The following is a 27,471-nucleotide window of genomic DNA, read 5'->3' as shown; positions in this document are numbered from 1 at the left end:
GCAACATCTCGTCGATGGGACAGAGGTTGAAGCCTAGATGACAGTTCAGGACCTATCAGGTTGACGACTCTCTTTTGAACCCTGTCTAGGAGCGAGAGACAAGCAGCAGATGCACCAGCCCAGATGTGACAACAGTACTCCATACATGGGCGAATGGTTGCCTTATAGAGGTATAGGATACTGTCAGGCGTAAGTAGTTTTCTAGCACGGTGGAGGGAGCCAACCTTCCTTGCAGCAGCCTTGGCAATGCTCTCAATGTATCTATTCCAGTTCATATTCCCTGTAAACGTTAGACCGAGGAGTTTAAAAGAAGTACTTTCAGGCAATGTGTTCTTGGCCATTGCTATTGGTGCTAGAGAAGGTTTCTTGTAGTTATTGAAGGAAACAAGCTCAGTCTTAACAGCATTGAATGTGACCAACCATTTTTGTCCCCATTCCACTACGGATTGGAGGTCGTCCTCTAGTGTTTCTGCCATTTCCCTGGATATGTGTATCTTGGATATCAAATCATTTACTGCTGACTACTGCCCCACGCATATTCAGCCTCCTTTTTCAGGAGTTCCCTGAGATTTGCTGTGAGGCCCGAACGCCTATAAATGAAACACGTCGTATAGGTAATGGTTTCTAGTACATTTTGTAACTCTGCTACATTCATTGTGGGTGGGAGTGATTTTATTGTCTCCATATTTTGGGGATGTGAGTGCATTGCGTTTTCGTTGAAGATAGTGACGTTAAATTTGAACTCAACCTCAGATCAAAATTCTCAAACTCAAATCCAACTGTACTCTTCTCTCTGCACTTTCCACACTGGCGCCCAAAATAAAGAAGACGACTCTTTTATAGAGAGACTTAACCACATCTCATATGCATACCCCCTTCCCCTCTCGTCACATCACGTGATTTTCAGTCCATAAATACCGGGGGTCGGCCATTTTTATTTTGTCTTTTTTTTCTTTCCTAACACGAGCCGCACGATGCATGAGGTAAGGTTGTTTACTTTTAACCACATGCCCCCCTTTATCTCTAAGATCAATAATTAGTATCATAGTCTGCCATCAACGCTGGGCATCTCCGTTCACGGTGCGATCGTCGAAGAGGCTCTTCTTCAGACACTTCAACATCAGCATCAACCTCCCCTTCCTCTGATTGCAAGGAGACTCTCCGTATATCTAAAATGTGACGACGCATTCCGTCAATCGCTACCTTGTTTTTGGAGAGTACATCAGTCACTGTACCTTTTCCCCCAGCGAGTCGTGCAACGAAAATTGGGTGGTTTCACCCACACCTCTTCACCAACTGAGATGCCCACGCAGGCCTGTTCTTCTCTCTGTGTTACAGTCAATGGATGTCGCCATTCATAAGAAAAAATATACCGGTGCTGCACTGAATTTTCGTATTGACCAGCCTTCGGCGTCATATTGTACCAAAAAACTGTTTCTTAGAGCGAAATCTGGCTCCTTGATGCCACAGCTTTTATAGTGCGATGGTGCCTCTCTATAATCCCATTTCCACTTGGACGGTATGCAGCTCTAAAATATAGCCCCACATTCCACTTCGCACATAAGTCTCTAAAAACTTCCGAGCGGAAAGACGTACCATTATCCACCAACACCTCTTCTACTGACCCCCTTTCCATAAAAACCTCCTTGACAACTCTCTGTGCCTCTTCTGCTGTTTCATCCTTGATTTTCCGCCATATCGCTACTCTCCCAGGCCTACAATCTATCATAGTTACATGCGGTTCGTGTGGATAATGTGTGATGTCAATGGCCAATCTCCGCCAATTCTCTTCAACATGCAGTTCCGGTGCAAGGTCGATTGATTGGCATTCCCTACATTGTTCCACCACCTTTTGGACGTCTTGCATTATGACGTGCGGGTTTACTTTTCTTGCCAGGTAAAGGGTCCGTTCCTTTCCAAAATGATGCAGGTTATGCAGGTCTTTTAAATTCTCTACTGCACAACATGCTGGAGCCCCGTCTCTTTCCATGTGTAGCCAGGCTTTCTTGACTCTTGTCAGCCCATCTGCTTTATTTTTTTGTGACAGAACTAAGGTAATAGTTACCTTTAGTTCAAATTCTCGAACCAAGTCTCCCAGCGCTCCAAGTCTACGCTTGATAAGCCTCTCCGCTGCTCCTTTGGTTTTGATCCGCTTATCACCAGACAGCTCCGATTTAATCCACGACACCACTGTTGCAGAGTCTGTTTTAACGTTCACTATCTGTAGCCCCCATTTTAGAGCCAGATTGATGCCTTTCATCACAGCATCGAGTTCTGCAACATTGATATGGGCGCTATCATGCTTTTTGCGTAGCCAAGCAGCATCTTCAACACCCACTTCTTCTATTTCCAATAATACCCCTAATGATACACTGCTAGCATCAGTCCATTCATGCCCCTCCTTTACATTCCATTCTCCTCTCACAGGGTCCATTTTTCACTTCTCCAATGACTTCTTGTGTCATGCGAAGCACTTTTTGATCAACTGCATCTTCCCGACTGTCTGTCCCAGTCTGCCTTTTAATAAAACTGCATTGAGTTCGCAGCCATCCAGCTATTAGGTAGTGGCCAACCAGCTTTTCACATATAGAGAAAAGCTCTCTCTTGGCTAGGTCAACCTTGGTTTCAGGGATCTCATTTCCTCGCCCAAACATCAATTTTCCTGCCTTATTGTTCTATAGTCGAAGTCCCAAAGCCATTCCGTTTTCCAGTAACTCAGGCGGTTTTGTCGTCAGTCCATATGTTTTGATATGCTCTCTCACCCTTTCCGCAGTCACCTCTGTTTCGTCCAAAAGTACATCGTCGATGTAAGAGCAGGTGCCTCTCTTCACTGCATCGTCTTTGGCCAGCACTGTCTTAAGAACTGCCGTCATTATCTTTGGTGCGGAGTTCAGACCAAATCTTAATCTGGTCAGACAATAAACTTGACCTTTGTACTCTACCAATTGATATTTCCACAATTTCTCATCCAAATGAAGTTGGAGGCAGGCTGACGTCAGGTCCACAATTTTAGTTGCCTGTTTCATCCTCCTCCATTTCCTTACGACTTCTTCACACACGTCGATTCCGTCCTTTGTGTGACAAGCGACAAACTTGTTCAGCTCACGGAAATCCAACACTGGCCTAACTTTCTTAATAGGTTGGACCACAGCCATGAGTGGCAAAATTCCTTCAAATTTCCCTGACCACGGCATCAATATTCTTTCATCTATCAATCTCTCAACTTCTTTTTCAAACTGCGGCTCCGCAGCTCCTTTCAGTGTGCTTTTGTAGCAGCTGACCCGATTCGTCAATACAGGTGGCTCCGCGGTCCATCGCCATTCTACCATCCATTTTTCGCTATCGAAGCAGGCTCGAAAGTCATCATCCTCAATCAGACATGGCCGGGGTTTCGACGGTTGGTTGGTATCATCCCTGGTTACACTTCCTGTTATTCCCGGTGCACTCTGATTGCCGAATTTCACCTGGCCTTTAACAATTGTAGCTCCTCCCAATCGGTCTATCGCGTCCAGGCCCAGCATCACATCAATTCCTGCAACCAGTCTATCCAGCACGATCACTCTTAGTCGCAATGGCATATTCCTTACTACAATCTCCGCATCAGCCTCTCCACAGCGTTCCACTTCTCTGCCATCCACCGCTCTAACGTTGCTGGTTCCATTCCAAGAGTTGGCGACGCTCGTAGTAATAAGTGTTGTTGTACATCCAGTATCAACAAGAGCTCTAACCCTCTTTCCATTGATTGTGATCACTAACTGTGGCAACAAACTCTCATACGCCTGTTCAGTATAAAGGGGGTGACTACTGGCGCAATAGCACCCCTTTACTCGTTTCCCGGAAGCGAAGGGCAATTCCTGCTAATGTGCCCTACTTGGCCACACCCAAAACAGATAATGTCTAGCCGTGGCCCCCTACAGTCTCTCATCAGGTGTGGTCCTTGACATCAAAAGCATTTACCGGTAAATCCACGGCCTTGTTTCATCACTGGTCGCTCCTTTCTGCTTGCCACAGCAGCCGCGACTGCCCCCAGATCATCGGGCTGTTTCGCAAAAACTCTAGCATGCCTTAGAATCTCCTCCATCTCCAAGGTTTCAATATCAGAAAGTCGTTGCAGTTCCATGGAGATGCGATTAGGGAAACCAGTTACAAGCGCCAGTTTTACAGTCTTCTCAAGGTTGCGTCTCCCATATCCAGCCAATCCTGTTGTAAACCTCAAACGCGATCTCGGAAAATGCGGTCTTTAACCGGTTTTCAATGCTCTCAGCAATGGTCTGATCCGTCTCTCCCATTTCTAGATAGACCGCTAGAGCACTTTCTTCCAAATACATTGGTATTAACATGGCTACATCCTCGATCTTCTGCAGCCTTGCCACCAACTTCAGCTTAACGTTATTTTTAACTCAAGCCCAGATCAAAAGTCTTAAACTCAAATCCAACTGTTCTCTTCTCTCTGCACTTTCCATACTGACGCCCACAATAATGAAGACGGCTCTTTTATAGAGAGACCCAACCACATCTCATTTGCATACCCCCTCCCCTTTCTCCTAAGATAACGTGATTTTCAGTCCATAAATATCAGAGAGCGGCAATTTTTATTTTCTCTTTTTTTTTCTTTCCTAACATGAGCCGCACGATGATAGTACCAAAGAATTTGACTTTTTGTTGAAAGCACATTTATTACTGTTAAATATGAGACATGCAGTCTATGCTTCCTCCATCTACATTCGAAAGTTGTGGTTCTGTTCCTCTTATTTTGTTCGAAAACAATCACATAAGTTACCAGACTTTTTCGTATGGGCAATTTTATTGATAGTACACACATGAAACCTTGTCCAATTTGAAGTAATCTCCTCCGGCTGCAATGCAGTTATACCTTTTATTATTAATCTAGGCCTGTAGCTCAGCATCATCGTCTCCGTGGGCTTTTGCAGGAATGTTATACTCTGGCACTCGATTGTATAATATTTGTGGTGGCTGATCACCAGACCACTTCCATGACACGGTCCAGGTTTTGGTATGTTGGTTGAATTGCGCGCAAAAGTCGGGTTGTGCCAACTAAATGGTCGCACCCAAAGCAAAAGCTGCCCCAACAAAATGTGCCTTGCCTCCCTTATCAATATGCAAGCCGACAAATTTCTTTATGACGTCCATCTCTAGAAGGAGATAAAACCCCCATGCTTTGCTGTCCACCACTAGTACGTCAGTCTTCAGAGACTTCCTGTTGGATAATATTAATGTTATGCTGCCAACCTCATGACTTAACACACAATTCCGTCCTGCTGTCAGAATTGTGGTATTCTTCCGTATCTTGGGTTGACATAAAGACCCACTCACAACCGATGATGAGCTGCCGGAACCCACAAGCGCTATCCCATCTAGCTCGTTGATCTTTACCTTTATCACGGGGATAACCTCCTCTAGTTTATGTGAAGAGAAAGTGGTGCTGGCCTTTCGCCCCTTGCCTCGTTTCCCGGACAACTTGATACCACATGTTCTTGATTCTTGCATCGATAACAGTATATCCCTGGAAGCATCCAGCCTGCTTTGCCCCGGGCTGTCGGCAGTTTCTGGCAAATTGATTGGGATCTTCACACTTGTGGCACTGCGCGGTAACTGCATCCTGCTGGTCATGGTCGAAGTTTGGTCCACTGATCCATGAGGAAGAATTCTGCGTCTCCATATTGCTGCAGCGACGGGTTCCTCCACTCATGCTTCCTCCGTGATAAGAGCCCAGCTACTCGCAAGAATCTGCTCCAGGGCCATCCCTTTCATTCTGAAAGATCACCGCAACTGTTGGCTAACAGAAATGGGAAGTCCTGACCCGAAAGCGCAACTAAGCCATCGATCAGAGGGGGTTTCTTCTATTAACAGTGTAAGATCCCGCAGGTCACCCAGGTATTCATCGACAGTTTCCCCAGGGCGCAAATTATGAGAGACAAACTTGTCATATGTCACAAAAGGATCCGGCAAAAGCCACGAATAGGGCTCGTTTTACTTTGTTTCAAATATGCCCTTAACCCATGACCAATCTCCGGTATACATACAGCGCGCCACCTCTTAGCCTGAGTGGTAGAACACGCTCAATATTGTCAACCCCACACATTTCACACACCAGTTCCACCTGTTCCAACCATTCGGATGCAGTGTGATGCCATGAAATTCAGGGATAAGACGGATATCAAATGCTTTGCCTGCCATTTGTAAGCCGAAATAGCTTGAAATCTGCTGGGTCCTTCAGCCTCACTTCGAGCTGGAACTTGTTTGCGGAAGGAACATTTCTATCCTCTCACCGTTTTCACTGCTTGAGCAAAAGCACAGTCGTCTATCCATCTGAGTTCGGTCTTTTATTCCTCTCAAATCTCGGGAATTCTCGCGGTTAGTCTCGCCTTCTTTCCCATAAAAGCACCCACGTCTAATGCTTCTCTTTTCCTCTCCCAGCCCCTGTGTGTTGACAACAAACAAAGCAGACTGTCTTTTGGAGGTGAGTACATTAGAAGAATTAATACTACAGGGAAAAGTAAGCTTAAGAATGGAGAAGGAAAGAGGGTAGCAGTAGCTCATACAAACTTTTATCAGGTAACATTTGACTACATTTGAATTTCTTTGAAGTATGAACTTCAAAAAATTGTATTTGCCCTTTTTCCAATTATTTTAATTTCTATTTGATAATTATTAAAGTTATTTAAATTCACATGATTTTTAAGAGTTCGTAATACTTTTAGGAGTTTGGTTTTTAAAATCTTAAACTCATTTTTAAATTCATAGAATAAAAATAATTCTTTTAGTTTTTCAACTTGTTCACGTTGGCCGAAGTTTAACTTTTCGTGCTGGGTGAGTTCATTTCTACTCATTTTATCGTTCTGTACTATTTTGTTTTCATCTTGACTTGTTATGGTTTTTTTATGTTTCGGTGTGTAGTGTCTTGCCTTTTTAATATCGTTTCTTACACCATATTGTCTTTGTAATCTTGAAGAACATCGACTTTATATTGCAACCAAGATAACGACTGCCTGATGATTTCATATAAAGAAGAAAATGACGTCAGATGATGTTACTCTAAGTTTTTAGTCGAATATAACAATTGCAAATACAAGGAACACATTTTCGACTGTTTCTCGGTTGTTATTAAATTTAAGATTTTCTGATTTCACAGGTAAAAGCTTCCTTGCATTTGTTTTTTGCTGTTTTAAATTGGGTTTTAGTAAATATTAACACAATCTTAGAGAAGAGAAATCTTTACAGTTTTTTCATGATATTTGGAATGTTTCCAACGTCGAGGTTTTCAACGAACGAATCCATTTTGTATCAGTGGTCTCATGTGTTTGTTTTCTTATGTGAAAATATTATCAAGACCGATTACTTAGTCTTTTAGAAAGTGACGCTTACATTGAAGTCTACAAATCAGAACGGTTAATTTAGCTCGATTTTTTGCGAGTGATTTTTAGCTGGGTCATTTCTCATGGATTAACAACTGCAATAAAATATTATTAGCGGTAATTACTTTTTCAATGTTAAATCTTATTCCGAATCAGACTAACAGGGTTATTACATAATTAACAATGATGCCAATGAAACAGTGTGACATCTTTGAGTTTTTAAGGTGGTCGTATTATTAGGATCACAAGATTTGCAGGAAATGGATTGTAAACTGATGTGATGATAATTCCGGTAATGAACAGTTAAGACATTCGTGTAATTTTCATGGTTTTGATGATGATATAATAATTTTACTATAGTCCATTTTTATGCGATCTTTATATGAGTTAATGAACGTTCATGTGATAACCAGTTGTTTTACTTCAATGTAAGGACATTTTACTATAATCCATTTTTATGTGATCTTTATACGAGTTAATGAACGTTCATGTGATAACCAGTTGTTTTACTTCAATGTAAGGACATTTTACTATAATCCATTTTTATGTGATCTTTATATGAGTTAATGAATGTTCATGTGATAACCAGTTCCTTTACATCAATGTAAGGACAATGAAGAAAGAAAAAGATGTAGAGTTTGAGTTTTGTAAAGATATTATTGTCAATACCAACAATGGAGGGCGTTGAGCTCCTTTCTAAAATCTAGACGCGCAGGCTACATGCATTCCCCGATCTTTTGGCATGTATCAGTTTTAAAGTGTTGGGTAGAATTCGCAGGTAATAATTACTTAACAGAAATGGTGACACCAATTATTTTACATCAAGGCTAACTAAAAAAACGTCGGAGTTTTTCAGAGTAATCTAAGCCACTAAATGAAGCTGAATATTTTTTTGTCAAACTCAATGAAACACAACAGAAATATCGTAAATGATTCATGAAAACATTTTCCTTAAAAGATATTAACCATTGTAGATTGGAAATCACAGAAAATTATAAACAAATGATTAAAAATTGAAATGTGTGATTCATTTGTGATCATAAAAAAATGATAGATTCGTACATTTTTATTTTTCAGAAACTTTAAATTAAAATTGGTAAATTTTGTATTTTATTATTAACGATATCAAATATTTTAAATATGAATATTTATTATGCAAGACAACATGGAAGTCGTTGTGCAGAATAATTTATCGGGCATTGTGCAATAATTCCGATAAAACAAACCTAAATTTTTATGGCGTGCTTATATAAATGTAAAACAGATTTATTAAAAATGCTCGCATGCCCGTGGAAATATTTAAGATTATATAGCAGAATACTTGGACATTTATAAATATAACTAAGAGCCAAATTAACAACCATAGTTTTAGTCAAAATACCAATATACCAAACTTGTCTATCCGACAGCAATGGGGTCCATGAAAACGATGTAAAAAGTAACCTATAAATGTGTGTTCACTAAAGTTAATATCTTGTTTAAATTAACTTTATATTTCTATTGCTGGAGATTAGGCATCTCTTCGGTTGGCAGACATAACAAGCTGTTTAGAAACTCCAACTGAAATATTTCAGCTTATTCAAACCTTCCTCTCGTGTAAAATATTTCGTATATCTCCTGCACATTTTACCCAGGTCGGACAGACAAGTTGGGTATATTGGTATTTTGACTAAAACTAGGGTTGCTACTTTACTCGTATTATGCCATAATACCATGTCCAATATCTGACTGCAGGAGAATATTTAAATTATTTCTAAAAGTGTGTCATCAGAGTGTCTCTTCATGTGCCTTCTTAAAGTTTTTTTTGCTGAAAAAGTTGAGGGGCACACTTCACAAACAAAAGGTTTATCATGCTTGCGTGTTTGCATGTGACTCGTTAAATGATGTTTTCTTGCAAACACAGCCTGGCACACTTCACAAACAAAAGGTTTTGCGTCGGTGTGTGTCCGTATGTGCTGTTGTAAAGTGGATCTACGTGAAAATACAGAGGGGCATCTGTCACAATGATAAGGTTTTTCACCCGTGTGTATCCGTCTGTGTATCGTTAAAATATATTTTTTTTGCAAACGCAGAATGACAAAATTCACAAACAAAAGGTTTGTCAAGGAGCGAACTTGAATGCCTACTCTCAACTGTGTGTGTCATCTTATGGATTATCAAATGGGATTGCTTTGAAAATGATAAATTACACATTTTACAGGAAAAATGTTTTACGCCAGTGTTTGTCGGCTTGTGCATATTTTAAATATATTTTTCCGAATAATTGAAATTATACACTTGACAAATTGGGCTCTTTTTTTGTATTTGTTGACGTGTGACAAATATTCAAATCAAGAAGTGTACACCTTTGAAGCTTAAGATTCTTTCGAGGGTTTATTTTATTTTGTTTTGTAAATGAACTTGTTCAGAAAAATATTTTTCTCCTTAAAACTAAGAGACCGTTTTATTCCGTATGTATTTTTAAAACAATCCTTTGTTGTTCATCCATGGACCTGTGAATAAATAAGTTTTGTTGATGAAAAATATTATAAATATACATTTTCTCATTATCTTTCAACATTTATTAAATGTAGTCATTTAAAAAAATAATTTCAATAATTTTACGAATTTGTAAAAAAAGTAAATTTTGTAGGTTTTTGGAAATTATGTTTGAAATCAAATTAATTTTATTTGAATATATTTTAGTACAATTTCTCACTTTTCAAAAGCAGAATAAATATAACTCATCGAAAATCAAATTAATTTTATTTGAATATATTTTAGTACAATTTCTCACTTTTCAAAAGCAGAATAAATATAACTCATCGAAAACGTTATTTACTTTGACTCTTTTTAGATTGTGATTTCATAAAAACATGAAAAGGAATATTTTTCAATTTGATTTGATATTAATTGTTTTTAATAAAAATGATTAAGAAATTAAGTAATGAAAAAATAATCAGCTGTAAGCGGATTAAGAAACTCCGTCGTTCGCAAATGGATTTTGCACATGTTTTATGAAAAGCTACAAGTGTTTATATACATACATATATATATATATATATATATATATATATATGTGAATTTTGCACGTTTTACGAAAATCTATCTTTCGACAGCCAAATGCTCGCCCAAAAACTGATTAAAAAGCGTGCTGCATATCTGAATACACCTTATGTACAATTTCAAATGTTTGAACTCAAAATTGGCGGAATAGTTTGCTAGAGACCGCAAAGGTAAAATCTTTTGAACTTCGGCCCCTTGGCAGCCACATTTCGACAAAAAAAATCGATTAAAAAGTTTGCGCTATGTCTGAATACACTTTATGTAAATTTTCAAATGTTTAGACAAAAAGTTGAGCGAGTAATTTGGTAGAGACCACAGAGGTAAAATTTTTAAACTTTGACCCAAATCATGATACCTTACCATTTGTTTTGGGCTCAAATCAAATTAAAAAGTTTAATCAATGTCCAAGTAACCTATATCTAAAAAATTTTAAATCCAAAATTTACGGAGGAGTTTTGCTAGAATTTTCAAAGGTCAAATTGCTGAACATTGACCCCTTGACAGCCAAATTTCTGGCCGAAACCTGATTAAAAAGATTTTCCCAAATCTCAATACTCCTTATGTTAAATTTTGAGTCGGTAGACTGAAAATTGACAAAGTAGTTTGGCAGGGAAATGTACACACACAATTTCACTTTTATAGAAATATAGATTTAAAACAGATCGAAGTTTGCCTAATACCATCCCCTCCTGAACTTTCTGCCAACTTTTCCTATTCATTCAAGTGTCCCATTTTACAGGTGTAATTATTATCGTGTACCATTACGCCACGTATCAATATTTTGGACTTTCAATACTTATTACGAACGCCGTTCCAACAGAAAAAAAATCATCCTGCTTTTTACATAAAAATTGTAAAACGCTACGAAGACAAGCTTGGTTGCATTAAAACAAACAACATTTTGTGTTCCAAACTTTTCTACATAGTCGCTACCATTCGAAATGCAGTTTGCCAGGAATTCAATAACGCATTTCTGCTTACGGTGCACGTATATCCCAGGATCTGGTTTTTTAGAGTTTCACACCGTCAATATCTGCAACAGAGATAAAACTTTCATGTAATGATGACTGAACTGTGCATTAATAAGGTCATTTGCAATCTTCCTCCGATCCATTTTGGCGAAATAAAAAAAATTGGAGGCATTACATTTAGAACACTTCTCGTATAAGCGATATTGACTAACAATAACACAAAAGTAGCACTTCAACCCGGTTATGGCTGATGGAATAAGGACAATCTACCTTCGTAATTAGATAAAATTGTCTGCCCGAAATCCGCGTATTTTTTTCGATTCACCTATTAGTTTTCCCCACATCCAGAAAGATTTACTTGAAGAAGGTCGGAGGTTAAATCGGTCTAAACATCGTGAATATAATAACTAAGATGATAAAATAATTCAAATGATATGAATAATTATTGTTTGTTAAAGTGAATTCATTATTTTATTTTTTTGAATTCTCGTCGTAATTTTTTTCTATTGAAATATTGTTCATTTTTAATGAGGTTAAAATTTGGATTGTAATAATATTAATGTGTGTTGAGTTTGTGAAACAATTTCCAACTAAGGTAGCCTAGGTGTTTAGTAATACAAAAGCCCGTGATGAACCCATATTTTATTAAAAAAAAAAACAACCAAAAAGATTAAATAAATTAGAGTTGAACTAAGCTAAGACACGTATTTAAATTGATTTTAAAAAAAATTAAATCATTACATATCACAGAGTTATAAAAATATTAAATGAATTTTATGGTACTAACAAATTAAAGGCAAAATAAATCATACATTTTCTTAGTACGACGCCATTTGCATTTTTCAAATTCAATTGAAATAATGTAAAGTTTTAAATAAAATAGTATTAGTTTGTGGTGTGATTCCTTTCGTTGGTAGGACCAGTTTGAATGACAACGTGTTTGGAACTTTCACAACCCCAGCGAACCAAGACTAAAGTATAGTATCTGTTCTGATGCTACACTTCAATTCTTTTGTTCTCAGTGGAGGATAAATCCTTCACGACTGAGACAATTTTTCATTTCTGTTCATTTTCTCCACATGAGAAAACGACCCTAATGTCTAATCTGCCATCGTGGGGAGACAAATTAAAAAAGGAACAACAATTATAATTAACAGTTAAAAGTTATGCCATAGCAAAGTAAAACAAAAATTGAATTTCTTTTTAGTTACTTTCCACCTTAATAATCACCTTTTAAATGACGATTGTTATAAGTTTTCGGGTATGCTGAAAAAGAATATCACATTCAAATATTTCGCTAACAAATAATTTTCCGGATATTAATCAATAAATTATGTAATACCTTATGTTATAAGTGGTGGCCATTGTAGTACGAGTACATTTTTGGCGCATGCTTGTGCGTACAACAATGGCCTCCACTTATAACATAAGGAATTACATTGTTAATCTGCAGAACATTTTAATGCAATATTTGTTTTCAGCATACCCGTAAATCTGTAAAAGTTGCCATGTTAAAGTCGATTATTAAGGTGGAAAGTAAAAATTTACCGAAACATTATATATCTATACATACACGGGTATTCAAATAAAAATGGAAAAATCAAAGATGGCGATTTATTATTACACTAGCGAGGGGTACCCGGCACTGCCCGGGTATTTAGAGGGGGAGGGGGTTAAAAAAAAGTAAGTATGAGGATCGAACCCGAACCCTTGAGGCAAAGTTGTAAATAAAAGTGTGAAAAAAAAAAAGTGCGATGTTAACCATTGCCCCACCGCGAGATGCTAACGGAAACACGTTTGAATTTATTTAATGAGTTGGATTTAGCAGGTGCCCGTTTTAATGAGTTAATGAGGTCAAGTTTGACTGCAGGATGGTATCCATTTACTGCTGAACGCTTTTTTTCCACCCCCAAGATGTTATAGGAAAAAGACTAACCCACACGCGGCGAGCGACAAATCTTGAATATTTATCTTCCCGAAATCGAGCAAATTAAATAGACAGGCGAGCTTCGTTGTTAACTGTGAGATATTACGATGTATATGTGATATAAAAAGTTTTAAGTTGTGAACCGACCAACCGCTTCTCTGAAAGAAGCCTTTTGTAGACACACAGAAAAAGCGAACACACATACATACATTTTCGCTTTTATATTTATAGATTTGTCAACGGTTCATTTACTGAACAAATCACACAACTAGACAAAATACTTGTGTTATTTTATATGAACCGACTTATTAATTTTTGGGTGAATAAGTTAGAGATAATCATAATAGATAACAAATTTGGAAGATGGTCAACCACATTCCGACCGGATGTTTTAACAACATGTAACAGTTTTCTATGGAACAATAATCTTGTTTGATTTCTTCAGAAATACCACCAGTCAGACATTAATTTTCCCCTGACTTTACCCCTCCCCAAAAGCACACACATTATCTTCATTCATAAAATAAAATTCTGATTTATGGCCTTACACCGCTATTTGATTTAATAATGATTCGGAAATGCGTGATTATTTTACGTTAAAATTTCGTTAAAGTTATTTTTAGATTTGCCAAGATTTCATTTTATCAATTTATTAATTACGTGTCTTTTTTTTAATTCGTTCGAAACAAATTCAACGTTAAATTCAAAAGGAAATTATTTTGAAAGTTTATATTTAATAGTTTTGCTATAAAATCATTGCAGAGTGACAAATTATTGTTATTCGGTTATATATGAGAATTAAAATATTACATCTGATTTTCATCCTACTTTTTGTTGGCATGCAAATAAAATAAGTGGTTTGATGAATTACACATTATAAAATATTCAAGTTTTCTTTACATGCGTTTATTTTACCCTCAATTGAATTTTGAACATCATTTAATTATTCTAAAAAACTAAAGAAACAAACTGAAACGTGCAAACCGGAAGAGTCTTTAAATAGTCTGTACTTTTCATAGAGAAAATTTTATTTTTTTAAAAGGGCAGAAAAAATCAATCAATACATGATTCAACAATTAACAAAATACGATTATTAGAATTTAATTAAAAATTCAATTTTATACACGTTAAAAGGTTAATCCAAGAGTTTAGTTTGTTGCTGTTTTTTTTTTATTTTCGTTTTTTTTCCGTCAAATTTCACAATTAGAAAATAAAATGTAATAATTTGGAAAAGTTTAAAAAACATATTTACAAAATATGAAACTAATTCATATAATATTATACTTACTTCTATCCAATCTTATTTCGATTAGCTTGCGTGGTGGAGACTTCACCGGTTTTGCTTGCTGTGAATGGCATGATTAAGTGATTGACAAATATTCAAATCGAGAGGTATACACCTCTGAATCGAACGGTTTATTTTATTATTTTTTTGTAAATGAATTTGTTTAGAATAATATTTTTCTCCTTAAAAACTAAGAGACAGTTTTATTTCGATTATATTTTCAAAACAATCCTTTGTTGTTCATCCATGCACCTGTGAATAAATAGAAGTTTTGTTGATGAAAAATATTAGAAATATACATTTTTCTCATTATTGTTAAACATTTATAAAATGTAGTCATTAAAAAAAGGATTGCAATGATTTTATGAATTTTTTACAATATAAAAGTTTCCAATAAATTTGATAGGTTTTCAGAAATTATGTTTAAAATAAAATTAATTTTACTTGAATATATTTTAATATAATTGTTCAATTTTGAAAATCAAAATAAAGACAGATCATTGAAAACGTTATTTACTTGAACGTTTTTTGTATTGTGATTTCATTAATGTAAAGAAATGAAAATATGCTTTCAATTTATTTTGAGATGAATTGTTTTTTAACAAAAATACTACACTATCTTTGGGAATTAATTTTAAAAAATAATCAGGTGTAAGTGGACTAATACTCATAGGCTTTTTATATTGTGATTTCAATAATGTAAAGAAATAAAAATAAGCCACTGTTCAATTTGAGATGAATTGTTTTTTAACAAAAATTCTACAAAATCCTTGGAAATTAATTTTAAAAATAATCAGGTGTAAGTGGATTAAGACACTGAAGACTTTATAAAAAAGGTTACATGCGTAATACTAAATTGATCTTAACAGTAAATGTTTCTCATCTAATAATATTTGACAAAGACAACATAAATTCATTTTTATGCCTCTAATAGTGTTTGTTCTTACATTCTGCTCGGAGTGTTACTTTCTGTATAATTTCAGTTTATTTTTTTATTAATAAAATGTGATTAAATTTAAGAGTAATTATAAGTTTAGTACGAGAAAAATAAAATCATGGCATGAAAATATTTTTTTAAAACTTATATTAGGTAAAGAAGACAAAAATAATTTAAGAAAAACTGAAAATAATAAAAAGTCAAATATAAAATAGCGTCTTAAATCTAATTACATTAAATTATTTCATGCAAAATAATTTAATAACTTATAAAATAATAAAAAGTTAAATATAAAATATTGTTTTAAATTTAATTGCATTAAATTATTTCATGCAAAATAATTTAAGAATAACTTATAAAATAATAAAAAAAACAAATTTGAAATATTGTTTTAAATTTAATTACATTAAATTATTTCATTATTAGGTAAAGACAGAAATAATTAAAGAATAACTGAAAATGATAAAAAACAAATATAAAATATTGTTTTAAATTTAATTACATTAAATTATTTCATTATTAGGTAAAGACAGAAATAATTTAAGAATAACTGAAAATGATAAAAAACAAATTTAAAATATTGTTATAAATTTAATTACATTTAATTATTTCATTATTAGGTAAAGACAAAAAATAATTTAAGAATAACTGAAAATGATAAAAAACAAATTTAAAATATTGTTTTAAATTTAATGACATTAAATTATTTCATGCAAAATAATTTAACTTATGAAATAATAAAAAATCAAATATAAATATTGTTTTAAATTTTATTACATTAAATTATTTCGTGCAAAAGCACACAAAACTGGATATTATAAAATATTTCATTTATTACGTCATACTTTGAAAGGCATGTAATAATAAAATTAACAAAAACGTTTATCAAACATAAGTAATGAATTATTAAAAATTACACCACATTTAACTTGAAAAAACAAGTTGACAACATCGTACACTAAAGATCGCTATATATATATATATATATATATATATATATATATATATATATAACCACCGTGTTTTCTATTTTAAGTGGAAATATTTTGTATAAAAATAACAGTCATAAAAAACAGATCAAATTAAATGAACAAGTGTGCCCTATTCTGTTGTTCATTTACGAACATAAAAAATGTATAAAATGTTAATAATCCCGTTGATCCTTGTCTATAGAAGAAGCGTTTGACCTTAGCCAACATTTCGACTGGCAACCGATTTATAAAAATCGGATAATTAATACTGACGAATACATAAATATATTCACTTAATTGTGATACGCACAAGTGAATATAATCCCTAAACATATGACCCCCTGGTGTAGGTTAAGCTGTAAAACAAACACGACTCTAAAAGGAAAATGACGCATCAACGCCCTGAGCCAGCATTCTTCAATTAGGTCCACGGGCCAAGTATCGACAACCACGAAGAACAGGCTAGATCGCCGAGCAGCGAGATTCACCCCAACGATAGCCCAATCCGACAACATCAGCAGCAGTCATAGCTACTGCACCTCCAGCCATCGCCTCACCCCAGACGACATCTACATCAGCTATCAAGACCACCTCATCCTTTGCCACCGACCGCCATCCTTATTCCAACTAGCTGATCGACATCCCCGTCATTGCTTCCGCCATGCACATCCTGACAAGATCAACAGCATCTACTACGATCGTATTGAGCCTAAATAAAAGCTTGAAATATACTTCTTCGTTTGTCTTTCTTACGTTCATTTTTGTAATATAACAGTGTGTACGATGTTTGCAGATGATTTTTTTTTTACAAAAATAGTATTTACTTATTGCACAATTCGTTAAAAAAATGAAAATATGAAGCGAGATAACAAATACACAAAAACCAATGCAATAGCAGTGTCAGAAGACGACATTAAAAATGCGTGATAAAAATTGAATAATTCGACCTCCTATCTTTCAAAGCTTATAACTACTTTAAAATGTAAGTAAAACCCTATTTCTTTTTCAATTAAAGGAGTGAAGACCAAATTTATAATAAATAACAGATTTAATAGCAAATTATGCAATATTTTTTTTAATCGGTTTTCTTTAAAAAAAGATTTATAACGCAAATCAATGAATATTAACTTGCTTCGATAAAATATATGCATATATATAAATTCTCCAAAAAATACTTACCTACAAAAGATACTATTCAATGGGTACTTCCATTCTTCATTGATAAGAATTTATCCATATTTATATTTCATGTATTTCTTAAATAAAATAATTTCTTAAACGACTATTTGAAAAGACCGCCATTACGTAAGCATTGTTATGGTGCTAGCGAAGCACCGAAGCGGTGTTTCTTCTGGTTTTGAATTACGGATTGATAGAAGGACGTAAAAACGACACATTCGCTTTAGCCGTCTAGCCTTGTGCGTGAAGAAATATGTACCACGATAGGTGAAAACTAGTCACATTTTACTTATAAGTTTTTGCCTTAAAAACCGGTCGAGGATTTTTTAATTTTTTTCTTTTCTCAATACATGAGTTTTTGATTTAATATATTTCATTACTTCTTTATGAAGTGAGTTTTTTTTAATATCTAAAAAAACAAAACAAAAAACATTGAATGAAATAGAAATAACTGTCGTAATTAAACGAAACTTTCTGTGCAATATAAGATTATATGGTTTCACTTAAAAATAATTCAACGGGGTTTGGACTTTACAGGTAAATTTGCAAATACCTTTTTTGTTTTAAATTAGTTTATTTTATTTATTGATCTTTTATCTTCAATTTGTGATATATAAATTTCAAGTGAGAAATGAATCATTTTCATTTTAATAGACATTTCAAAATGGGGGGATGAATTTAAAAAAAAAAAACGCTTGTCTTGCTTATTATAGTAGTCGATTTATTCGAAAAGAGCATAAAATTTCACATTGAACCTGAAAATATCGTAAAGATTGAACCAATAGAAAAATTTGGATAGATTTTTAAAGTGAAAAAATTGAAAAAAAATAACTCGTAAAATTCAATTGATTTCATTACGTAAACAAAATGGCTGCATGAAGGCGCGCAGGCACTTTGTAAACTCTGGGATTTTTTGTTAATAAAAATAATATTTCTATTATTTTTTAAACGACTTTAAGAGTTTATTTTGGAAGTATATTCCATAAAGAAAATAAACAACCCACTTTTTAAAGAGAAATTACGATGGTTTTTATATTTTATTCGCAGTTTTGTGTTAGGGGTGTCAAAAATTCCCAAAAAATTCAGACACACCAACCAATGCAATAAACACTGATTTTTATTTCCGTAAAGCAACTCCAAATTCGTTTACAAATGCATAACATAATAAATATCATATAAATTTGATTAAAATATGTCTTAAATAATGGTGTTTATTATTAGCAGTTCATTATTGTTTGATTTTTTTAAAATTAATTTTATTAAGAATGTTTTTAAAATAAACTTCATCCGATTATAAAAATAAAATAAACTTGCGCACTATAGTTTCCTGGAATTCTTTGCCACAGTTATTTATAGAAAAATGAGCAGCTAATGTTTTAATAACGGTAAATCCGACCAATAAAATGCAAAGGCGGCAACATAAATAGATTTAAACTTTTGCAATATAATTTTCTTGAAAATCTTAAGGAAACGTAAACGTCATAAACTCAAATTAAAACGAAATATTATGTTAGCCTTAATTACAATATTATTTCAACTATAGTAATAATTACTATCAACATTGAATGATTTAATTTATTTTTTATAAATATATACTTTATTAGAAATGTTATTTACAAAGAAATTGGACCATATTTAAACAAAATAACGATTACACACGAAAAACGTATTAAAATAAATAGTTAATTTAATTCAGTCTAAAAATCTTTTAAGATTTTTCGTTGTGTCACTGCAATTTACGGGTGACATTCGTAAGAAAATCAGAGACTTATGGAATTAGAACAAACCAGATAAAGTTATATTTTCACATTCCCAATTGGAATCGTGGCAGAATTCAAGAAGATTTTAAATAACTGATAATCATACACAAGAATTCCATAATAAGAATAAAGAAATGTTTTAATCGATACATTTATAAAAATGTTACATTTTATCTTATTAGTAGTTATTATCATCTACTTTGCAAATTAGAATTTCAATTTGCAGAAGAAAAAAGGGATGCAATACATGAAGAATATATTAAAATTGTAAAATTAAAGAAACAATATATTCATTAAAAAGCAGATGAACCTCAACTACGTTCTTCATTTCTGGATTTTCTTTTTAAGGTTATTACATGTGAAAACTCTGAAACCCTTGTATAATTATTTTAATAATAATAAGAAGGTATGTTTCGGATGTGAACAGAAGATTAAATTAGCATTTTTTTTCGGTCGAATGTCAAAGCAAATAATGATGGGTGTGCATTTAACAAGAATTTTTCGGTCGAATGTCAAATCAAATAATGTGTGTTCATTTAACAAGAATTTACTTTTAAGAGATTAATTTTGTGTAAGTTTCTTGGGGTTCGGTAGAAAGACAATCGCACGTTTACATTACTGCAATCCCTTAGTTTGTTGTACCCCAAATAAAATAGTCTCTGGACCCAAGTCAGAACATAACATCGCATCCATATTTAAAAATAAGTACACGTATTTACTATTTTAAGTAAAGGAAATAAATTCTGACAAACTAAACTTCATCATCCGTATGTTTTAAATAAGGTGTAAAACAGATTAATACAAAACCAATAGAATTTACAAATCTTTCGTAAAATTTATTATTGTTGTAAATGTATTTTTACAACGAAACAAATATTTTCAATATTATGAATAGTAAAAAAAAATTAAACCAACCAAAAAGTAACCTTTTTTACAAAATAAAACCCGACATATTTAAACATTAATGAAAATTAATCCAATCCTAATGTTAGTTATTAATTATAAACTTAATATAATAAAGTAAATTTAATTGAATACACGGGAATTGTGCTTTTCACGACAATTTTTATTTATAATTATTTTCCACCGAGAAAGGTACATGTCAACAAAATAAACAGTAGTAAATAGCTGCATGATATTAAAAAATAGAGCAAAGAAACATTATTTTTGGTTTAATGTTGTCAATGGTGCCCGGAAAACTCGTCCCGGGAAAACCCGTCTCTGGAAAACCCGTCCCCTTTCGCTAGGTAGGAAAACTGGTCCCGTATTGAATAAATATCGATTGAAAACACATTTTATGATCGTTCTTGAAGGAGATATTGGTTTTTAAAATAGCCTATAGCCCCCCATAATATTTAAAAAAAATATTTTTACTTGTTTAATGTTTTTTTTTGTTTTTTTTAAAATAAAATTGATTTTCTAAGTGTCCGTTTTCTACCTAACTGGCTAAGTTCTAAGTGGTTTCACTTATTTTAAAGCGTTTATTATGTTCATACAAGTTAATTACAATTTTTTTGTTCTTATTTTAACGATGTTTTTTGGAGTCATAAAAACAATAATTAAAAACAAAACCAAAAAATTAAAAAACAGGAAGCGATTCGATTTTTCGTTACTTTTTTGTTTTTTTAATTATGATAGTTTTTTTGTTGTTATTTTTTGTGTAGTCTCATACCAAATGCACTCATGCTTTATTTAAAATTATAGTTTTATCAATTATCAACATTTATTGTCGTCCTGTCAAATTTTGCAAAAATTAACTAATAAATTAAAAGCGAAATATTTTTTTGGCGCGAGAGATGCCATGTGCTAACAATCTCTGTTAACTCATTTTTAATTTTTACTTCAAAATTCTAAAATCAATCATTAAGAGAAAATGTAATCACTAAATAAATTTATTAATCAATTTTATTGAAAACTCCGCTATCGTTTATCAAGAATCTTTTTAATTTCATTTTTTGTTGGTTGTTTTTCGGAGGGAGATATAGTTTTTACCCCCCCCCCTCTCTCAAAATTATATTTTAAAAAATATTAAAATTTACTATTTTCTTTTTAAAACCAAATCTCCCTTAGTAATTTCTTTAATTTTCTATTTTCTTAGCAATTATCAAGACCCCTAAGATGTGATATACCGGACATTATTTCTCGTTCTCACGTAAAACTTTTATTTGTTTTCGGTGTTTTTTTTTTCTTTACCGAATAAACGATTCCAAATAAATTAAACAACAGTAAATAAATAAATTCTTTTTTATATTAATATTAAAAAAAATATGCGGTCTCGTTTATGAACATAATAAACGCTTTAAAATAAGTGAAACCACTAAGAACTTAGCCAGTTAGGTAGAAAACGGACACTTAGAAAATCGATTTTATTTAAAAAAAAAAAAAAAAAAAAAAACATTAAACAAGTAAAAATATTTTTTTTAAATATTAGGGGGGGGGGGCTATAGTCTATTTTAAAAACCAATATCTCCTTCAAGAACGATCATAAAATGTGTTTTCAATCGATATTTATTCAATACGGGACCAGTTTTCCTACCTAGCGAAAGGGGACGAGTTTTCCGCGGTCGAGTTTTCCGGAGACGAGTTTTCCCGAGACGAGTTTTCCCGAGACGAGTTTTCCTAAATTCGTTGTCAATATGTCAAATTAACGGAGATGGAGCTTAGCCCCTTCTCCGAATCTTGCGAAAAAAAAACGATTTCTTTAATGAGAACAGAGTAAGTGGTAAAAAACTAACAGTCGGGTGATTGTATAAAGGACGATATATACCGACGTTCAGAAACGGTTTTAAAGTTTTTCTTTGTTTTAATAATTTCAATATTTTTGTTATTCTTTTTTACTCAAACGAAAAAAAAAAATGGAGCAATTTGCTAAATCGTTATGAGACTTTTTTTCTGAAAAAAAAAAAAAGTAAATATTTACTCTCTCTAATTCTGCTTTGCGATGGTGGTAAGGGAAATCATCTTCCATCTTGGTTTAGTATTTAAAACAGATTGAAGTTTGCCTAGTATCATGCCCTCCTGAACTTTCTTTGTTACAACTTTTTCTATTCATTCACGTCTCCCATTTTACATGTGTAATTTTTTTTACTTCAGTAAGTATTAAGAGATCAAGGGGCTCCCTCCTGGAGCTAACACTTGATTCTGTTATGATTTAAATTTATATCCGAGGGCTCTTTTAAGAATAGATGATGTTCCCTTTATGGCTGCTATTTGTATTTCGTTACAGCTTGGTCTTCCAGAGATTGCTTCTAAGTATTTATGAAGATTCTTTTTCCCCGTTCAGCTCTGTTTAGGCCAAAATCATTTGGGACTGTAACATCGATAATGAGCGCAGTTCTTTCAGGCTTGTTCCATATTACAATGTCTGGCTTGATGGCCTTGTCTTTGATGTATCTCCCCGCCTGTATGTCTTTGTCATGTGTGATTTTTATCGTGTACCCTTACGCTACGTATCAATATTTTAAAGTTTCAATCCTTATCACGAGCTTCGTTCCAACGAAAAAGCCTCCTATTTTTTTTTAACTAAAAAATTTAAAGAGCTACGAAAACAAGGGTGGTTGCATTAAAACAAACGACCTTTTGTGTTTTAAACTTTTTTCTACATAGTCACCACCAGTGGAAATGCATTTTGCCAGGAATTCAATAACGCAGTTTCTGCTTACGGCGCGCATATATCCCAGGCTGTGCTTTTTTTAGAGTTTCACACCGTCAATATCTGCACCAGAGATCAAACTTTCATGTCATTAATGCACGAGTTCAGTCATAAGGTAATTTGCAATCCCCTTCCGATCCATTTGGGCGGATTGAAAAATAGGAGGCATTACATTTAGAACACTTCTCGTATAAGCGATATTAACTAAAAATAACACAAAAGTAGCACTTCAACCCGGTTATGGCTGATGGAATAAGGAAAATCTACCTTCGTAATTAGATAAAATGGTCTACCAGAAATCTGTGTATGTTTTAGGGTTCTCCTATTAGCCCCCCCCCCAAGATTTACTTGAAAAAGGTCGGAGGTTAAATCTGCCTAAACATCGTGAATATAAAAACCAAAATGAGAAAATAATTCAAATGATGTGAATAATTATGGTTTGTTAAAGTGAATTCAGTTTTTTTTAATTCTCGTAGTAATTTTTTTCATTGAAATTTTGTTCGTTTTTAATATGATTAAAATTGATTTTAGTAAACGATATATTAAAAATAAAACAACCAAAAAGATTAAATAAAATAGATTTGAACTAAGCTAAGACACTTATTTCAATTGATTTAAAAATAAATAAAATTATTACGTAGTGCATATAACATAGTAATAAAAAGATTAAATGAATTTTATGTTACTAACAAATTGAAGGCAAAATAAATCATGCATTTTCTTACTACAATGCCATTTGTAAATTTTCGAATTCAATTGAAATAATATAAAACTTTTTATATGCAAGAACATAGAAACAAGCATTTTAGTTTTTTTTTTTTTTGTAAAAAAAAAAAAAAAAAAAAAAAAATGGGTGGTGAGACAATATATTAGTTTATGGTGTGTTCCCTAGACTTAGGTAATTTTGAATGACAATAGCATGTTTTGGAATTGCACAACAACGATTATAATCAATAGTTAAAAGTTTCATAAAGGAAAAAAAATCGTAAATTTTTACTTACTTTCCACGTTAATAATCACCTTTTAAAATACGGTTTTTCAGGTATACTGAAAACGAATATCGCAATTATCATTTCCACAAACAGTTTTCCGGATATTAATTAATGTAATTCCTTATATTTTAAAATATACTTGTATGCGTAATCACGAGCATATTTTAACGCGTGCATGAGCGTACAACAATGGCCACAACTTATAACGAATTAGTTAATTATTATCTGGGGAAATACTTGGGAAAATTTTAAATGTGATATTTGTTTTCCGCTTATTTGGAAGATGGTCAACCACATTCGACCAGATAAAGTTTGAACGACATGTAACGATTTTATATGGAACAAGGATTTTGTATGATTTCTTCAGAAGTGTCAGTCAGACATTGATTTAAGGGGACTTTTTACTCCACTTCAAGAAGCAACAAATTATCTTCATTAATAGAAACAATCTGATTTATGTCCTTAAACCGCTATTTGATTAAATAATGGTTCGGATGTGTGTGATTATTTTACGTTAAATTTTATGCCAAATTGACCTTCCCCTTTAATATAATTGTTTGTACTTTGTCTTCAAGTCTTTCGTTGTATTAAAAAGGAATTGCAAAAATAAATAAAATAAAACGTAGAATCACACTTTTTATGGAAGAAAATATCATAATCTACAAATTTCTCTTGCTTGTAAATATATATATATATATATATATATATATCCACCTCTGCATTTACCCAGATTTCATTTTATCAATTCATTATGTGTCATTTTTAAATTCGTTTGAAACAAATTCAAACGGAAATAATTTTAAACGTTTACATTTTTAATGGTGTGTCTATAAAACCATTTCAAATGGTTACATTTTTTTTTTATTTTATAATTATTGTAGAATAAATATTAGTTTTACTTGTATCCGATTTTCATCCGACCTTTGTTTTTACATTCAAATAAAATAATTGGTTTGATTATAAATTACACATTATATAAAGTTAAGAATTTTCTTTTAACCCTCTATCAGGTTTGGAACATCATTTGATTATTCTAAAATATTGAAATCCTGTTTAATTTTAGTATTAAACATTAATCCTAATTACCGGCATTTTCTATTCAAACACAAATTGTATTTCGATTAGAGTAAAATAGTGAATACGAGAAAGACGGGAATGTGTTCAAAATGAGATCTAAATAATAATTCTATTAAAAAAAAAAAAACAAAAAAAAAACTGAAACATGCAAAGCAGAATGTCGTTTATGTACAGAAAAAGTTGTTTTTTTTTAAACGATAGAAAACTTATTAAATCAATACATAATTCAAAAATTGATAAAATACATTTATTAAAAGTAAATCAAAAAAAATTATTTTATACACGTTGAAAGGTTAATAAAGAATTGTTTTATTTGTAAAAAAGTCAAATTTCAAAATTAGAAAAAAAAATGTGGTAATTTGGAAAGTTAAAACATATTTACAAAATATTAAACTAATTTAAATAATATTATACTTACTTTTATCAAATCATATTTCGATTTGCTTGTGTGGTGGAGACTTGGTAGTTTCGCTTGCTGTGAATGGCATGATTAAGTGAATTTCGTCGAGTTTATATTGGAATAGTCGGCGCATGCTCAACTGGTTCAAAACACGATTTTCTAATTCGTCCCTCTATCAACTTCTGTTTCATTATTGAAACGGCTTGTTCCCTGTTTACTGGAGCATGGCTTTTGTCCTGTGCAGTTCTAGGAGGTCCACCGTCGAGTTAAAAAAGTTTATTGCTTACTGCCTGAGACACCCCGACCGGGGAATGCCGACATCATTTTTGTTTTTGCGCTGCCTTAACCCCATCTACCTTCCGACCTTGTGTCACATCCTCATACGGTTGTACAGAAGTAAATACCCTCTAATGTGTAATAACAAATTTGATTTTTATTAAACATGTGAAAATAACTTAAATTTGTATTTCTGGTCGATTTCTGATTAAAACATTAAATTCTTTCATCAAATCAACATGTTGCAAATAAAATGATTAACTTTATCAAAAAACTAGCATGGGTGCCCGACGTTGCTCGGGTGTTTGGAGGTGTGTGTTGAGCAAAAAAAAAAAAGAAGTGGTAGTAGGAAGGCAGGCTCCAACCCGTACCGCGAAGGAGAAAAAGAACAGGGAAAAACGTGACGTCTTTGCTGTTACGACCACCGGCAAAGCGGAAGTGACGTGGGTTTAAATTAAGCTAATCAATCGAAAAGAAGGGATGACTTTCGAAAATATCGGCGAAAAAAGCGACCGCTCCCTGTTGAAAAGTGCCCAGTTGAGGGTGAAGAAATTCATGTTTTTTAGCCAATTTTTCGGTATCTGTCGTCTGAAGGGTCGAGCTTTAAAACGATACTGATCTTGTGAAAATCCGTCACCTCTATCGAAAGTTTTACGCAGACATGTAAACATACATATATTTATATATTGTTAGCTCAAATTTTCGACCCGAACCTATTGAAAAGCTTGCCCTATTTCTGAATACACTTTCTGTAAAATTTCAAATGTTTAGACCCAACATTATCTGAGTAATTTGGTAGAGACCGCAGAGGTAATTTTTTTTTAAACTTTGACCCCTATTATGACCCCATAACATTTTATTTTTGGGCCCCAATTAAGTTATTAAGTTAGATCCTGCCCAAGGACCTTTATCTAAAATTTCGAGTGTTTAGACCCAAAATTGGCGGAAGAGTTTGGTAGAGTTCTCAAAGATCAAATGGTTGAACATTGAACCCTTAACAGCCAAATTTCTGGCCGGAAACGGATTACAAAGATTTTACCGAATCTCAGTACACTTTATATCAAATTTCGAGCCTGTAAACTGAAAATTGACAGAGTTATTGCGTAGGGCAATGTACACACACAAACACAGACAGACAGATACTTTCACTTTTATAGATATATCGATAATACTATAATGATTAACTTTATCAAAACATAATACTACTTGCATATTAAATATTGTTTCTTATTTGTGTATTCGAAAACTTATTGACCGACCAGCATCATCGGTTGTTCAACAAATTAATCTCAATTAAAAGTACGAGAAAGCAGAAGAAGTTTATTCACTTAATTCCTCGGTAATCTGGCAGTATAGTTAATAACCGTTATCTCAACGATGTGCGTCACCAAACAAATCATTTTGCAAAGGAATATCCAATATTCATGTTTTATGAAATGTTACTAAAATTGTAGGGTATTACTTTGTAGGGAGACGTTTTATTATTTTAATTCACATTAAACAATGAACATTGCCATTGAGACGTAATAGATATTTTGAAATAAGGAACTTATAGGTGGTAAAATGGATTCAATTATAATTTTCAAAGGCGATTCGAGAATAGAAACATTTAGAGTTGAAAGC

General features: G+C 33.0%; 1 protein-coding gene and 1 long non-coding RNA gene across 2 annotated transcripts in view; both read right to left on the bottom strand.

Moving 5' to 3' along the window:
• The window catches only part of LOC145271304 (uncharacterized), a 285,483-nt gene that overhangs the window by 179,050 nt on the left and 78,962 nt on the right, over positions 1-27,471 (bottom strand). The gene's annotated exons all lie outside the window — the stretch shown is intronic.
• On the bottom strand, positions 8,224-25,650 carry LOC145271084 (uncharacterized). Its single transcript, XR_013865684.1, has 3 exons — positions 25,591-25,650; positions 14,608-14,856; positions 8,224-9,868 (listed from the first exon to the last, which is right to left on the bottom strand). It is a non-coding gene; the product is annotated as an uncharacterized LOC145271084 (long non-coding RNA).

This window comes from Euprymna scolopes, chromosome 46 (assembly GCF_053919585.1).
Source record: "Euprymna scolopes isolate OS-2025 chromosome 46, ASM5391958v1, whole genome shotgun sequence".
Lineage (NCBI taxonomy): Eukaryota > Metazoa > Mollusca > Cephalopoda > Sepiida > Sepiolidae > Euprymna > Euprymna scolopes.
The sequence above is the reverse complement of the archived record's forward strand: the minus strand, read 5'-3'. Positions and strand labels throughout refer to the sequence as shown.